Here is a 15,736-nt window from a genome sequence, read left to right on the forward strand (position 1 = left end):
TGGTACTTATATTTACATGTGCAACACAGCACAACACATGCTCAATGGGTTATACCTCAATGTGAAAGAGGATACAAATCTCTCTCAATGTATACTTAAAGGCACAAAAACACGATCTTCTTTGAGGGTTTTGGTATACATGGAAGGCAATTTAGGTTTTTTCACAATTTTTATCTCCGACCAAAACCTTTTTGGCATGTTGTTTATATGATAAAAACCCTAGTGGACAAAATCTAGAATTTTTCCAAAATAAAACATTGAAAATATGGAAAAAAAGATATTTCAGAATTCTAATATGAGAGCTTGAGTGCCCTTAAGAGTGCTTGAGTGCTTGCAGATTTTTAAAAATATTTTCCCTCAATTTTAAGGTCTAATGTCCACTTTATACCATAGTTGAATCCAATTAACCTTTCTCAGACCTTTCATACTTACCTTTGGCATCCCTATAGATCATGCAATAACCTTGAATCTTCCATGGAGTATAAGACACATAAAACTAAAAAAGTCCTATACTAGGATGAATGGAACAAAATTGTCAATTCAAACAATGTAGCCTACTATAGTAACATAGGGGAAAAGAAAGAACCTATTAAAGCTTTCAACATCCATCCACATTAAAAGTTCAATTTAAATAGAGAAACTCAATTTTCAATCATCATTATCTCTAGAGAATTTTATTACAATGAAACATAGAGCGCTAAAGAAGAGATAAATGAAAGGATCAAAATGAAAATGACAATGTGGTATACTCCCTTTAAGAAGAGTTTATGTAACAAATTTTTAGATCTTCCATATACCATCTAAATAGCAGGTTGGATATGTCCCAGTAATCATCAACTAGTTTCAATTCTTCCTTATTCAAAGCATTTACTGAAAATAGGATTGTAATTGCCAAATTAAAAAAAAAATGAAACAAAAAATCAAATGCAGTCAAACATTCTTCTGTCATTCTTTCATTAGATTGAGTTAGGAGAACAGGGGTGCAAAAGCCCTTACATTGATCTGCAGCAAGTGGTCCAATGTTCCCCTTCAGCCAAAATCTTTATAGTGTCAAAATATTGTGTGAATGACCGAATGCCTTGGCCTTGAGTTTTGTATATTATATATAGACTTTACAAGGATGCTTTACATGGAAAGAAAATAAAAGCAAATAAATTCCAACATGATTCTAGCCCTATACATGTAAACTATAATCTGTCAAATAATATATGCTAACTGTACAGAATAATAAATGGAGAAATAAGGAAACAATTGTGGGCTAAAATAAGGAAAGAAGGGTGGGCTAAATTAAGGAAAGAAGTGTGGACAGCTTGTGGGCTAAAATAAGGAAAGAAGGGTGGACAGCAAAGCTGTCCTTTGACAGCCCCCCTCAAATTGATGCAGGTTGATCAACAAGCATCAATTTGCTACTTAGCAAGCAATGTCGATGACGAGGGAGAGCCTTGGTGAAGATATCAGCAATTTGTAAGTCAGTGGAAATATGTGGAAGAGTGATAACACGAGCTTCAAAGGCTTCACGAATAGAGTGACAGTCCACTTCAATATGCTTTGTGCGCTCATGATAGACAGGATTGGCTATGATCTGAATAGCGCTTGTATTATCGGCATGTAGAGGTGTCGGATCGGTCTCAGAAAAATCTAACTCCGCAAGCAAACCTTGAAGCCAAATGATTTCAGAACAAGCAAGAGACATCGCCTGGTACTCAGATTCCGTAGATGACTTAGAGACTCTGTCTTGCTTCTTACTTTTCCAAGATATCAATGCATCACCTAAGAACACACACCAACCAGTGATGGAGCGACGGGTATCCGCACAACCAGCCCAATCAGCATCACTATAAGCAGCAAGGCGAGTAGAATTGCCTGCAGGGAAGAACAAGCCACAAGTAGAAGTGCCTTGAACATAGCGTATGATCCTACGAACAGCAGCCAAATGAAGATGACGAGGAGTCTGAAGGAACTGGCTAACTTGCTGTACAGCAAAAGAAATGTCCGGTCTAGTAATGGTGAGATAAACAAGGCTACCCACCAACTTCCTGTATAAACTGGGATCAGCAAGTAAGTCGCCATCCTCTTTACGAAGCTTGACATTTAATTCCATGGGAGTATCAACAGAAGTAGCCCCTTGTAGACCAGTTGTAGCCACCAAGTCACTCGCATACATATGTTGATTGAGGGAAATACCAGAGGGACTATGATGCACCTCAAGACCAAGAAAATATGTGAGAGACCCAATATCTTTCATATGAAAGGACTCGGAGAGATGAGTTTTGAGCTGACCAAGTAAAGCAGAATCGGACCAGTGATCACAATATCATCAACATAAACCAAAAGAACAACAATACCCATGTTTGATTTTCGAAGAAACAAGGAAGTTTCGTACTTGCTCTGCCTGAATGAAAATTGTAATAAAGTGGTGCTGAATTTATCAAACCAGGCCCTCGGAGCCTGTTTGAGACCATAAAGAGAGCGACGAAGCTTACACACATGTGAAGTCGGAGAGGGAAACAATCTCGGGGGTGGCTTCATATAAATACACTCTTTAAGATCCCCATGAAGAAAAGCATTTTTTACATCTATCTGATGTAGTGGCCAATCATTGGAAGCAGGAAGAGCTAGAATAGTACGAACAGTAGTCATTTTAGCCATAGGAGCAAAGGTCTCTTCATAATTGACACCATATTCCTGATTATTCCCAAGTGCAACAAGCCGAGCTTTGTAACGATCCAAACTTCCATCAGATCGGACCTTGACTGAGTAAACCCATTTGCAACCCAGAGGAACAATAGTGGGAGGACAGGGCTCAATGTCCCAAGTGTGATTGGCCTCTAGAGCGGCAATTTCTTCCTGCATAGCTTGTCGCCAACAATCATGCTTAGTAGCATGTGGGAATATCAAATTTGGACAATGCAGCAGTAAGGGCTGAAATAGAATTGCCAGAACTGGAAGAGGGAAATCCATACCTATTCGGAGGTACAGACACTCGAGAAGAGTGACGTACTGAAGGTGCTGCAACTGATTGCATCTGGAGCGTGGTAGGATCAGATATCGGGTGAGCCACCGAAAGAGACTGTGGGCGGGAGCGTCTCGTATACACAATACTTGGTTGAAAGCGAGAGCTGACTGGATGAAGATCTGAGAACTGTTGCTCAAAGAAGATAAGGAGCACAGTAGAAGAGGATACAGGAAAGAAATGTTGATTTTCAAAGAAAATAACATTCCTAGAAATACGTGTACGATGTAATATAGGATCATAGCAAACAAATCCCTTTTGACACATATTATATCCTAAGAAAGCACATCAAACAGATTGAGCAGATAATTTATGTCGCTCATGAGGAGGTAAATGAACAAAGCATACACAACCAAAAATATGAAGGTGATCATAACTAGGTTGCTTAGCAAATAAGCGGAAATAGGGAGACTCCATATGTAGGACTTGAGAAGGTAAACGATTAATCAAGTGAGTAGCAGTTTTTAGAGCCTCTACCCAAAACATGGATGGAACAAAAGATTCTAACAAGAGAGTACGTACCACATCTAAAAGATGACGATTTTTGCGTTCGGCAACTCCATTTTGTTGAGGAGTAGAGGGACATGAACGTTGATGAATAATACCCTTAGAAGCCAAGAATGCTTGAAACTCAGTAGACAAATACTCACCATCGGAATCTGTGCGTAATGTCTTAATAGAAGTAGAAAATTGATTGTCAACATACGCTAAAAACTCAGTGAAAGTACGAAAGACCTCAGATTTAGAGCGAAGAAAGTAGACCCAAGTAAATCTGCTATGATCATCAATGAAAGTCACATAATATTTAAATTTCTCATATGAACTAATCACTATGGATAAGATCAAAGCAGTGAGATGCTCTACTTGCATGCAAAGAGAAGGGAAGAGTTTTACTTTTACCAAGTTTGCAAGAATCACACTCAAGAGATAAAGAATAACGATCCTTATTACCAGGTAAATCAGAGTTCAATACATGAGATAAGATCTGAGTATTGGGATGGCATAAACGACGATGCCACACCATACTAAGATCTGAAACATTATTACAAGCAAAAGACTTAATAGAAGAAAGTGGAGAAAAATTTGGAACATGTAAAAATAGTGGAAACAAGCGCCCCACTTTAGGTCCCTTTGCGATCGGCTTCCCCGTTACCTGGTCCTGCACAACACAACCATTACCAGAAAAATTAACAGCACAATTGTTATCAACTAATTGGCCAACTGAAATAAGATTCGTGGAAAGCTGAGGAGCAAGAAACACATCAGTGAACTTAGAAGAGGCATCGCCAATAGCAGCTATGGGCAAAGAGCTGCCATTGGCAGTCTGAATGGAAGATTGACCAGTGTAGGGCCGAACATGACACAAAGCGGTGGGATTATTAGTCATGTGATTAGAGGCTCCCGAGTCCACGTACCAGAGTTTAGTAGAATTGTTACCTTGAAATCCCATTGCTGATAATGCTGAAATTAACATTTGTTGCACCATTTCTGGGGTGCAGTAATCTGGTGCAGGAGGTGCAGGAACAGAGCACGCAGTTGAAGGAGAGTCATGTGTTGCAGAAGTTGCTATAGGAGGGACAATAACCGAAGTCTGAAATGCTTGGGCCTGACGATTCTGGGGGCGAATACGACATTCTTTGATAATGTGACCCTTCTTCTTGCAATAAGAACAAAACTTCTTAGGGCAAGTGGCAGCAATATGCCCATATTCCTTGTAGCAAAAACACTGCAAGTTTTTAGCATGCATAGGTGGTCCGCGTCCTTGGGCAGCATAAGCTACAGTTGCCGTCCTGGAACTGCCATGAGATTGCTCCAAAATAGCTTGAGTACTAAGGTGTTGCTCTTCGCGAAGTAACTCACCAAAACAAATATCAAGAGAGGGAACAGGAGATCTATTCAGTAAAGAGGAGCGGACAGATTCATATTTCGGACGTAGTTTCATAAGAAACTGATCACGCCGGGTAGTCGCGTGAATAGTCTGAATAGTTGAGAGAGCGGCAATAGGAACATCCGTTGTAACCAAATCAGCATTTTCATGCCAAAGAGTCAGAAATGTCGAGTAGTAGTCCTGGATGGAAAGACTACCATGTTGAAACATGGCAATCGCATGTTCTAATTGAAAGCGACGAGCATCGTTATCCTGATGATAAACTTTCTTTAAATAAGCCCACATAGATTGAGCGAAGCGATGGGGCCGCAAGTGGGTGACAATATGAGGCTCCACTGAACCAAGAAGCCAAGACATGATGTGTGCATCAAGCACAGCCCATGAAGGAGAAAACCCAACATCCTGAGATTTTTCAAAAGTGGATGGTTTTTCAACATCCGTGCCATCAATATGACCCCAAAGGTCTTTTCCCTTGAGAAAAAGTTCAAACTGAAATGCCCAGGTAGAATAATTTGTGCCTGTAAACTTAACACACAGAGGTGCAGAATCCATAGAAAATAAATAGAACCCGAGACAAAAGGATTGACCAAAAAAATCCCAGAAGAAAACTGACCCACGACGTGATCAACACAGACTTGACCGAAAGACACGAGAGGCACTTCCGAAACCGAAAAGACAGAAAAGAATTTGAGGGAAGAAAAATTAGCAACCTTGCTCTGATACCATGTCAAAATATTGTGTGAATGACCGAATGCCTTGGCCTTGAGTTTTGTATATTATATATAGACTTTACAAGGATGCTTTACATGGAAAGCAAATAAAAGCAAATAAATTCCAACATGATTCTAGCCCTATACATGTAAACTATAATCTGTCAAATAATATATGCTAACTGTACAGAATAATAAATGGAGAAATAAGGAAACAATTGTGGGCTAAAATAAGGAAAGAAGGGTGGACAACAAAGCTGTCCTTTGACATCTAGAACATAACTTGAGTGCCCTAAAATAACCAAAGAGTAAAGGGGAATGTAAAAGTAGTACTCCTGGAGGAATCCTAAAATTTCAAAACTAATACTAATTTCCCTATAAAAGAACTATTAGCCATTAAAGTTGAGGCCAAAATGAGCCTAACTGCAGTTGAACTCAATGCAACCTATTAAGTATTTAATGTGTTTTGAGCTTGGAATCAAATGGGCTCATTTCCATATTGATTTGATCCCATTGAGATGACGATAGAATCTTAATAAGGTAAAATAAGTTTTTCAATATGAAGTAGTTTGACTATAGTAATCTTTAAGGGAATGAGTAAAAAATAGAGATGAAATTTTTTTCTTCCTTTTAGTAAGAGCTTTGTCTTCTTCTACTATTCTCCTAGCATGGATTTTATTTTGCACTAATAATTGTCTAAGATTCTATCATGATGAAAAAATCCAAATGTCATTTTTCATATTCACCAAGCAATTTCCATGGCATTTTTTTGTATAATTTTTTTTCAATAGTGTGCAATTATGCTGTGTATTTTTCATATAACTCTTTTGCACATACTCTAAAATAAAACAAGAAATATAATGGGAGTAACTGAGTGTTTGATAAAACTTAATAGTTATTACTTAATTACTTATGTTGACTTTAAGTTAATTTATTCTTAAGTTATCACTCTAACAACCTCTCTAATAGCTACTAAGGAACTGACTAATTTCCTACTCAAGCATCAACCACAACATTGGCCTTCCCTAGATGATACTAAATAATGCAGTCATAGTCCTTAAAGTGATTCTATTCATTTCCTTTGTCTCATGTTTAATTCCTTTTAGGAAAATAGATGCTTTAAACTCTTATGATTTGTAAATCTCACACATTTCACCCAAAAGGAAATGTTTCCAAATCTTAAGCGCAAAAATCACTATAGCTAACTCTGAACCATGAGTTAGGTAGTTTTGCTTCTAAGGCTTCAACTATCTAGAAGCATAAGCCACAACTTTCCCATACTACATAAGAACATACCTCAAACCCTAATAAGAGACATCACTATACACCACAAATCCTCTTAAACCTAAAGGGATAGTTAAAATAGGAGCTATCGCTAATCTATCCCCAAACTAAACTAAATCAAGTTCCCAATAAGATTATAACCTAGTGTTCTAATACCATTCTTCAAGCACCAAAAACATTTTTTTTTAACATCTAAATTCCATGCACAACCACAAAATCATTTTTTTCCCCTTTCATGTAGCTATCACATAGTTACCATCCCCAATCCTTAAATTTTTTTTTCTTTCAATACCCTAAGCCCACACACAACAATAATTATTTTTTCCCTCCAACCTACAATTTATTTTCTTCTATTTATTCTTTTTTTTATCTACTCAGTTGAATATTCAGAATTTTCTTATCTCCATCTATAAATCAACCTATGTTCACAATTTCTAATCTTTTTTAATCTAAAATTAAATAAATAAACCCTAATCTAGATTGATATCTTCCAAAGAAGATCTAGAGTGTTCAAAACTAATTAAAAAAATATATAAAATTCTAATGTAAGGGTTAAAATCCTACATAGAAAATTGATTCTCAAACCCTAAACTACCAAATCTTTAGCTCTTTGTTGTTCTAAGTTCTCTGATCTCTTGATCTTCCCGTAAAAGGGTTTTTATATAGAGAATTTAGAAAAAATCTAATTTATAGTTAGGGCCTTTAAAGGAGAAAAGACATTTCTACCCTTATTAAATTTATTTAATTAATTTAATTAATTTTATATTTCTAATTTACTATTTCACCCTTGGAAATTATTTTGGGGGTGTTACATCCTCTCCTCCTTTACAAAAGTTTAGTCTTCTAAACTTGACATACCCAAGTCTTGAAATATAATACTCAAATGACACTTATGTTCCTCTCTACTCCTTGAGTACACCAAAATATCATCTATAAAAATTACCACAAATGGATCCAGATAAGGTTTGCATACCTTATTCATTAAGTCCATAAAGATAGCAAGTACATTAATCAAACCAAAAGGCAAAACCAAAAACTCATAATACCCATATCTAGTTGAAAAAATAGCCTTGGGTACATCCTCATCTTTGACCCTCAACTAATGATGTCTAGATCGAAGATTGATCTTAGAGAACACACATGAACCCTAAAGCTAATCAAATAAATCATTAATTTGAGGAAGAGGGTACTTGTTCGTCAAGACAAATTCTCATTGATCCATCATTCTTCTTCACAAATAGAACAGGAGCTCCCCAAAGTGAAACGCTAGACTTAATAAAACCCTTATTTAACAACTCTTGAAGTTGAATCTTCAACTCCTTAAGCTCCATAGGTTGTTAAACTGAATTAAGGTTTTTTAGTAAAGTTGACATAAAATTTATTTTATATTATCAAATTGACATATTTACCTGTGGACCCGTATTTTTCACATGCGCCCCCACTCAATCGGCGAGACTCACTTTTATTTGGTGAAAAATTAGTTTTTGGAAAAGTCGGAGTCACTACTTATTTTATTTTTATTTTAAAGGGAAAAGAAAACAAGAAAGAAAACCCTAAAAAGTGACTCCATAATTTTTGGGAAAAACGTGTCTTTGAAAAATCTAAGTCTAGGTCCGGGGATTAGGTTACTTATTGGGAAGGTACCTCAAGGAGGTAGCACCATTTTAAGCCTTATAAAGGTCTCTATTGACTAAGTTGAAGGAAATTGGGCAATTAATTGATTAATTGAGGGTACCTAGGTAGACTAAGGTGATTTTAAAAAAAAAACATGCCAAACAAGATCAAATCACAATAAAGGAGAGTTAGAGTGCGTACCTGAACCGCTTCTTAAGCGCCATCAAAAGGTGTCAAAGGTTAGTTTGGAAATATGACACACAACATGCATTTTTATCAAAGATGATCAAACAATCGAATAAATATCAAGACAATCAAGCATGACACCAAACAAGGGCAATGACTTTCATATTCATGAAATTTTTTAAAGTGTGGTGGTAGAGTGCATACCTGGACAACGAGTTGAGCGCTAAAATGGGGAACAAAGTTAGCTCAATAATAGATATAGAGTAATCTCGTGTACCATAAAGAGGAAGCACAATCAATCAAATATCAAACAAGCTATATTGAAGAAAATATCATAGATGTCGAGCCCCCACCAAAGCCCTAATTAATTTTGCATGAGTTGATTATATGAATTTCATTATTTGGAATCATGAGGTTTGTTCATGCTTAAGGAAAATCAAGAAAAACAAGGAAATGGTTGAAAAACCCAAGAAAGTAACAAAAAAAATGCATGCCCGAATGAAATATGGCAGCAATGGTTTTTTTTTTTAACTGAATTTTACCAACCTAGAACCTCTCAAGGATGAAATTAGAAATAGGAATTTCTTTGATGGAAAAGAGATTTTGAAAACTTGATTTAAAACAAGTAAGGTCGCAAGCAAGAATAAAAAAATAAAAAAAAAAGGATGATGCACCAAAGTGTCCATTATGTGACTGGAGCTTAGGAGTGTGGTCGAGATTGCTCTTCTATTTCTGAAACTAATTCCTTAATTCCTTTATACTGTAATTTTCTGGTACGCCTCATTAAATCAAGCATGTATATCTCCTTAACCTCTTTCTTTCTACCTGAAACACTTTATACTTCAGAAACGGTCGCTCGTGTCTGTCTTTCAGGAAGTGGTTGCTGCAAGCTTGTGAAGATCTAAACTCAATCGGTCATAGAAGCAAAGATAGCATGTGACTCTCTTCATTGTGGCAGAAATTAGATGATTCAAGCCACCAAAACTTTCTCATAACTGATGTGTCACCAATTAACTGTAGAAGCTCATCCAGACTAAAATTTGAGAAATCAGACTCATCAGATTGAGATTTAGAACCGTTTTCGAAGTTTTCTCCCGACCATCCAACCTTGTTTTCTTGAGTTGCATATTATTGCTGAGAAATCCCTTCTTCTTATTTCTGTAGAGCGAGCACAAACCGCCACCAAAAATTGGTTAATCTCGGGTTGTTAGTTTATGCACTTATTCACCATTAATTTCTTTTTCCTACTTGAAATTTCTGGAATATGGAAGAAACTTCCAGTAGCATTAGATGCTGCTGAATCCAATTTAACCAGTCTCTACATAATGACTCAACATAAACGCTTGGACTATAACAGAGATGTTGGAGTTCCTTTCCCACTTCGACTCCATAAGACTCTTATCGATGTAACTGAAGTTTCTAAACGTTCACGCTTGCTCAAATGAATTTGTCAGAAGGGAACTTTGAGTGTATGCCTAGATGGTTCATGAATAACCACCCCGTATTCTTCAGAACCTCTTGGAAAACATTGCTCAAAGGATGGGATAGATTTAGAGTCAGTAGCCACAGGATCAACTATGTACTTCCGTTTTAACCTGTGTAAAATGGTTCACCATATGGTCGTCAAAATCCATTCCTCCAAGATAGGCGTTTCTAACAATGGCCTTCTTTTCAAAATGAATCAAGATGGGCATCTTTTGAACCTTACTGCCCAATAATTTGAATATTCCAGTCCCCAACATGGCATATGGCATTGATAGGATTGAATTTTCGAATTTTCAACTGAAAGGTCTTGGGTGTTAGCTGGAAGTTATGAGGTGGCACACATGGATGGGTAGTGGATGAAATAATGCTTGAATTTCTTTGAACTTTCCATTTCAATAGTTGGAAAGAATATGTCTTCGAAAAATTCTTTTGCACTATAGATCAACCCGGCCAATATTCTATAAAGCTGAACATTTATCAATAACAGCATCAGACGCCTCTCAACACTCCACTACATTATTGAACAACCTGGTTATCTCGGTTCTCATCATTGGCCATATCCAATTATTGAGACTCCCCGAATCACTATGTGTAGGAAAGTTAGCATGTGCTAAGGACAGCTTCGCAAACTCAACAATAAAATTCCTTGCATTCTGATTACTACTCAAAAAGTGCTCTTTTATAGCTTATTATAAACTCTTATAAGCACTTTTGAGTAGTATTTATTACCTTTTAACTCAATTGGCACATTAAGGACCCTTGCAAGTGTTACTAATCAATTTTTGGCTAATTTTAGTGTTTTTTGTAGTTTTTTTATCATTAAAACAAGTCAAGAATGAGGGAAAACTTGGTATAATCCATGGCAAAGCAAGATTGAAGTTAAATTACATGAAGAATTCAAGTATTGGATAGTTTCGAAGCCTTTTCCAAATCAATCAAGTATGCAAGGAAAAGAATCAAAGAAAGAATCTAACAGTGGAGAATTTTGCAACCCCAAATGAGCCTTGCAAAATTTTCGCAAGCTAGAAGGAATTTCACAAGGCTTGCAAAAATGAAGAATTTTGCAACCCCTTTTCAGCCTTGCGAAATTTTCGCAACCTTGCAAAATCTTCTTGTAATCTTCAGATATTTTGCATCGAGTCTGTTAGATTTTTACCTTAAAATATTTTGTGTAATTATGTATTCTTTCCTTGTAATCAACTAAAGATCTTTTTAGATATTTAGGATATCTAATTGCGGGGTTAAAGATATCTCTCTATATATGTCTTAACATATCTCTTTTTGTAATATCTATCAGAGAATCTTGGAAGAAATTCTTGGTAATCACTTGTACATTTTTAGTAAGAAATATACAAAGCTTTGCTCTGTCTTACCTACTTTTTTTTATTGTATTTTCTTTCTAGCCAAACAACCTTTGAGGATGTTTTCTCAGAGGATGAGTGGTTAGTCTTTGTGTTTCTTGGATTAAAGGAAGCTAGGTAAGGGACCCGAATACAAAAGTGGGAGTTTTCCTTGTTTTAGTTTTTAATGAAGAGAAGGTTGTGACCCGTTAATGGTTTTTATATTTTTAGTTAACTTAAAATCCCTTATAATCACCTGGGCTAACACTTGGTAAGCTTTTCGGACTCAATCCATAGAGATCCATTAGTTATCTCTTACAAGCCTCTGGGAGGTGGTTTAAACGTAGGATTACCTAGGATAGCCAACACTTGATAAGCTTTTGGACTCCTTGGAGACATCCATTAGTTATCTCCTGTGAGCTTTTGAAGGGTAATCCAAGGTTAATGATCACCTTGAATGGCAAATACTAGGTGAAAGGTACGAACCATTGCAAGATGCATTAATGAGAGGGATTTAGCGTTGAAACCATTAATGGGAAGCAATTGTAACACACCGGTTGGGAGGATAACTATAGGTTAAATCCCCAATGCGAGGAAAGGATCCGAAATCTCCCTTTTTGTATAAGGAACCCGAACCTAGTGACCTGAGACTCTAAGAAACCTTTTCTTTGTAATTAAAATCAGTTACTATTTTTGGTTAGCTTAAAACCAAACCTTTTTCAACCGTCATTATGTTTTCTTTTAAAGCTAACTTATAAAATAAAAACCACCATTTCAGTGTTGTAACTAATATCACATGTGAAATGAAAACCCATCTCTGTGGACGATCTTTGAACCACTATGCTATGTTAGTTATGCTACCCTAGTATATGGTGAATTAGGTTTATAAATTTTGTTGATAACTCCCGTTTGAGGACTAAATCAAAGGTACACCAATTAGGGATGAATCAAATGGTGTCGTTGCCGGGGATGGTGCCACTTCACAGTGATATAATCTTTCTAGAACACTTGTGATCTTCATCACAAGTTTGGTGATTTTTCTTTTCTTTTACTAAATTTTTTTATTTGTTTTTTTTTTATTTGTTACTGTTTTTAGTTTATATTTTATTTAGCTTTTAATTAACCTTAATTTTTTCTTTCTTTTAGAATTGTTTTTCTTTTGTTTTCTTTGTTTTTGTTTTTTGTTTCAGTTATTGCTAGTTGTGCATGCCATATTGGATACGAGACAGTGAGAGAAGACTTGTGAAAATAAAAAATCCTCACGAAACAGAGTTGGAATTGAGTGCAAAAGTCATGGAAGCTATACTTGAAGATCAGCATAGTCAACATGCTCTAGAAGAGAATATCAACGCATGCCGATCCATGAGGGACCGCATGCATCCACCTCGTATGAGTGCACCGTCATGTATAGTGCCACCTACAGAGCAGCTAGTGATCCAACCACATATTGTGCCACTTCTACCTACTTTCCATGGGATGGAAAGTGAGAATCCCTACGCGCATATCAAGGAATTTGAGGACGTTTGTAGAACTTTTCGAGAAGGAGGAGCTTCAATCAACTTGATGAGGCTTAAGCTATTTCCTTTCACTTTAAAGGACAAGGCCAAGGTCTGGCTTAATTCTTTAAGGCCAAGGAGTATCCGATCTTGAACTGATTTGCAAGCTGAATTCCTCAAGAAATTTTTCCCGACTCATAGGACTAATGGCTTGAAAAGGCAATCTCAAACTTCTCAACTAAGGAGAATGAGAAATTCTATGAATGTTGGGAGATATACATAGAAGCTATCAATGCTTGTCCTCACCATGGCTTTGATACATGGCTATTGGTGAGCTATTTTTATGACGGTATGTCTTCCTCAATGAAGCAACTCTTAGAAACGATGTGCGAAGGAGACTTCATGAGTAAGAATCCGGAGGAAGCCATGGATTTCTTGAGTTATGTGGCTGAAGTTTCAAAAGGATGGGATGAGTCCAATGCCAGAAAAGTGGGAAGAAGGAAATCTCAACCAAATGCTTTTAATGCTAAGGCTGGGATGTATACTTTGAATGAAGATACCGATATGAAAGCAAAATTTGCAGCTATGGCAAGAAGATTGGAGGAGCTTGAAGTGAAGAAGATACGCGAAGTGCAGGCCATTTTAGAAACACTAGTGCAAACTAAGTCGTGTTCAATTTGTTAATCTTTTGAACACTTGGTGGAGGAGTGCCCTATGATGCCAGCTGTGAGAGAAATGTTTGGGGATCAAGCAAATGTTATTGGACAATTTAAGCCCAATAACAATGCTTCATATGGCAACACCTACAATTCAAATTGGAGGAACCATCCAAATTTCTCTTGGAAGCCAAGGGCACCCCAGTACACACAACCTGGCCAAGCACCCCCGCAAGCCTCAAATCTTGAACAAGCCATTGTGAATCTTAGCAAGGTCGTGGGAGATTTTGTTGGAGACCAGAAATCCATCAATGCTTAGCTCAGTCAAAGAATTGACAGTTTAGACAAAAAAATGGATGGGAGGCAAAATCATCTAGCTCAAAAGATAGATAATCTCCAGTACTCAATCTCAAGGCTTACCAATCTCAACACAGTGCAAGAGAAAGGAAAATTTCCTTTTCAACCTCATCAAAATCCCAAGGGTATCCATGAAGTGGAGGCTCAGGAGGGAGAATCTTCTTAGGTGAGGGAAGTCAAAGCAGTGATCACTCTGAGTGGTAAAGAGGTAGATCTGCCTACATCCAAGCCAGAGCAAGAACCAGAGAGTGAAGCAGAGAAAGAAAAGAGAGGAAATCAAAGGAAAGAGGAAATGGAACAATACAAAGAATGAGGACCTTGAAGCTAATGTGAATGAAAAATCGGAGAGGACCGTTAACCAAGAAGAAATGATAAAGAAGCACATGCCTCCACCATTCCCACAAGCTTTGCATGGAAAAAAGGGAATCAACAACACATCAGAAATTCTTGAAGTGTTGAGGCAAGTGAAGGTTAACATCCCTTTGCTAGACATGATCAAAGAAGTTCCGACTTATGCAAAATTCCTAAAGGACTTATGCACTATAAAAAGAGGGTTGAATGTGAGTAAGAAAGCCTTCTTAACTGAGCAAGTATGTTCCATTATACAGTGCAAGTCTCCAGTGAAATACAAAGATCTGGGTTATCCTACCATTTAAGTGATGATTGGAGAGACGTGTCTGGAGAAAGCTTTATTAGACTTGGGAGCATGTGTGAATTTGCTATCCTACTCTGTCTATAAGCAATTGGGACTGGGAGAGTTGAAGCCAACATCGATCACTCTATCTCTAGCAGATAGATCTGTGAAAATTCCAAGAGGTATGATTGAAGATGTCCTAATTCAAGTTGACAAGTTCTACTACCCAGTAGATTTTGTTGTTCTTGATACGGACTTGGTCGCCAAAGGAACTAACTGTATTCCTATCATACTTGGAAGACCATTCCTAGCTACTTCAAATGCTATCATCAATTGTAGGAATGGAGTCATGCAACTTACATTTGGCAACATGACGTTAGAGCTTAATATCTTCTATATGTGTAATAAACAATTCCATCCGGGAGAATAAGAAGGACCAGAAGAGGTGTGCATGATTGATAACTTAGTGGAGGAGCATTGTGATCAGAAGATGCTAGAAGATTTGAACGAAAGTTTTGGGGATCTTGATGAAGGGTTACCTGAACCCTTAGATGTGCTTGCTACTCTACCTCATTTGAAGATGAGATAAGAAATTCTCCCTTTATTCAATGAGGAGGAAACACAAGAAGCTGTTAAGGAGGAGCCCCCAAAGCTTATTCTGAAGCCATTACCCACGGAGTTGAAGTTTGCATACCTGGAGGAGAACAAGCAAAGCCCTGTTGTCATTTCTTCATCTCTTACCACTACTCAGGAGGATTGTCTACTTGAAATCCTCAAGAGATGCAAGAAGCGATAGGGTGGAAAATTTTTTTTTATCTAAAATGGATAAGCCCTTTAGTCTCTACTCATCATATATACATGGAAGAAGAAGCTAAGCCAGTTCGTCAACCCCAGAGAAGGTTGAACCCTCACATGCAAGAGGTGGTGCGAGTTGAAGTGTTTAAGCTACTTTAGGCTAGTATTTCTACCCCATATCAGATAGCCCATGGGTGAGTCCTACGCAAGTCGTGCCAAAGAAATCAGGGATCATAGTGGTGCAAAATGATAAGGGAGAAGAAGTTTCTACATGCCTC

The sequence above is a fragment of the Vitis vinifera genome, chromosome 13 (assembly GCF_030704535.1).
Source record: "Vitis vinifera cultivar Pinot Noir 40024 chromosome 13, ASM3070453v1".
Classification (NCBI taxonomy): Eukaryota; Viridiplantae; Streptophyta; class Magnoliopsida; order Vitales; family Vitaceae; genus Vitis; species Vitis vinifera.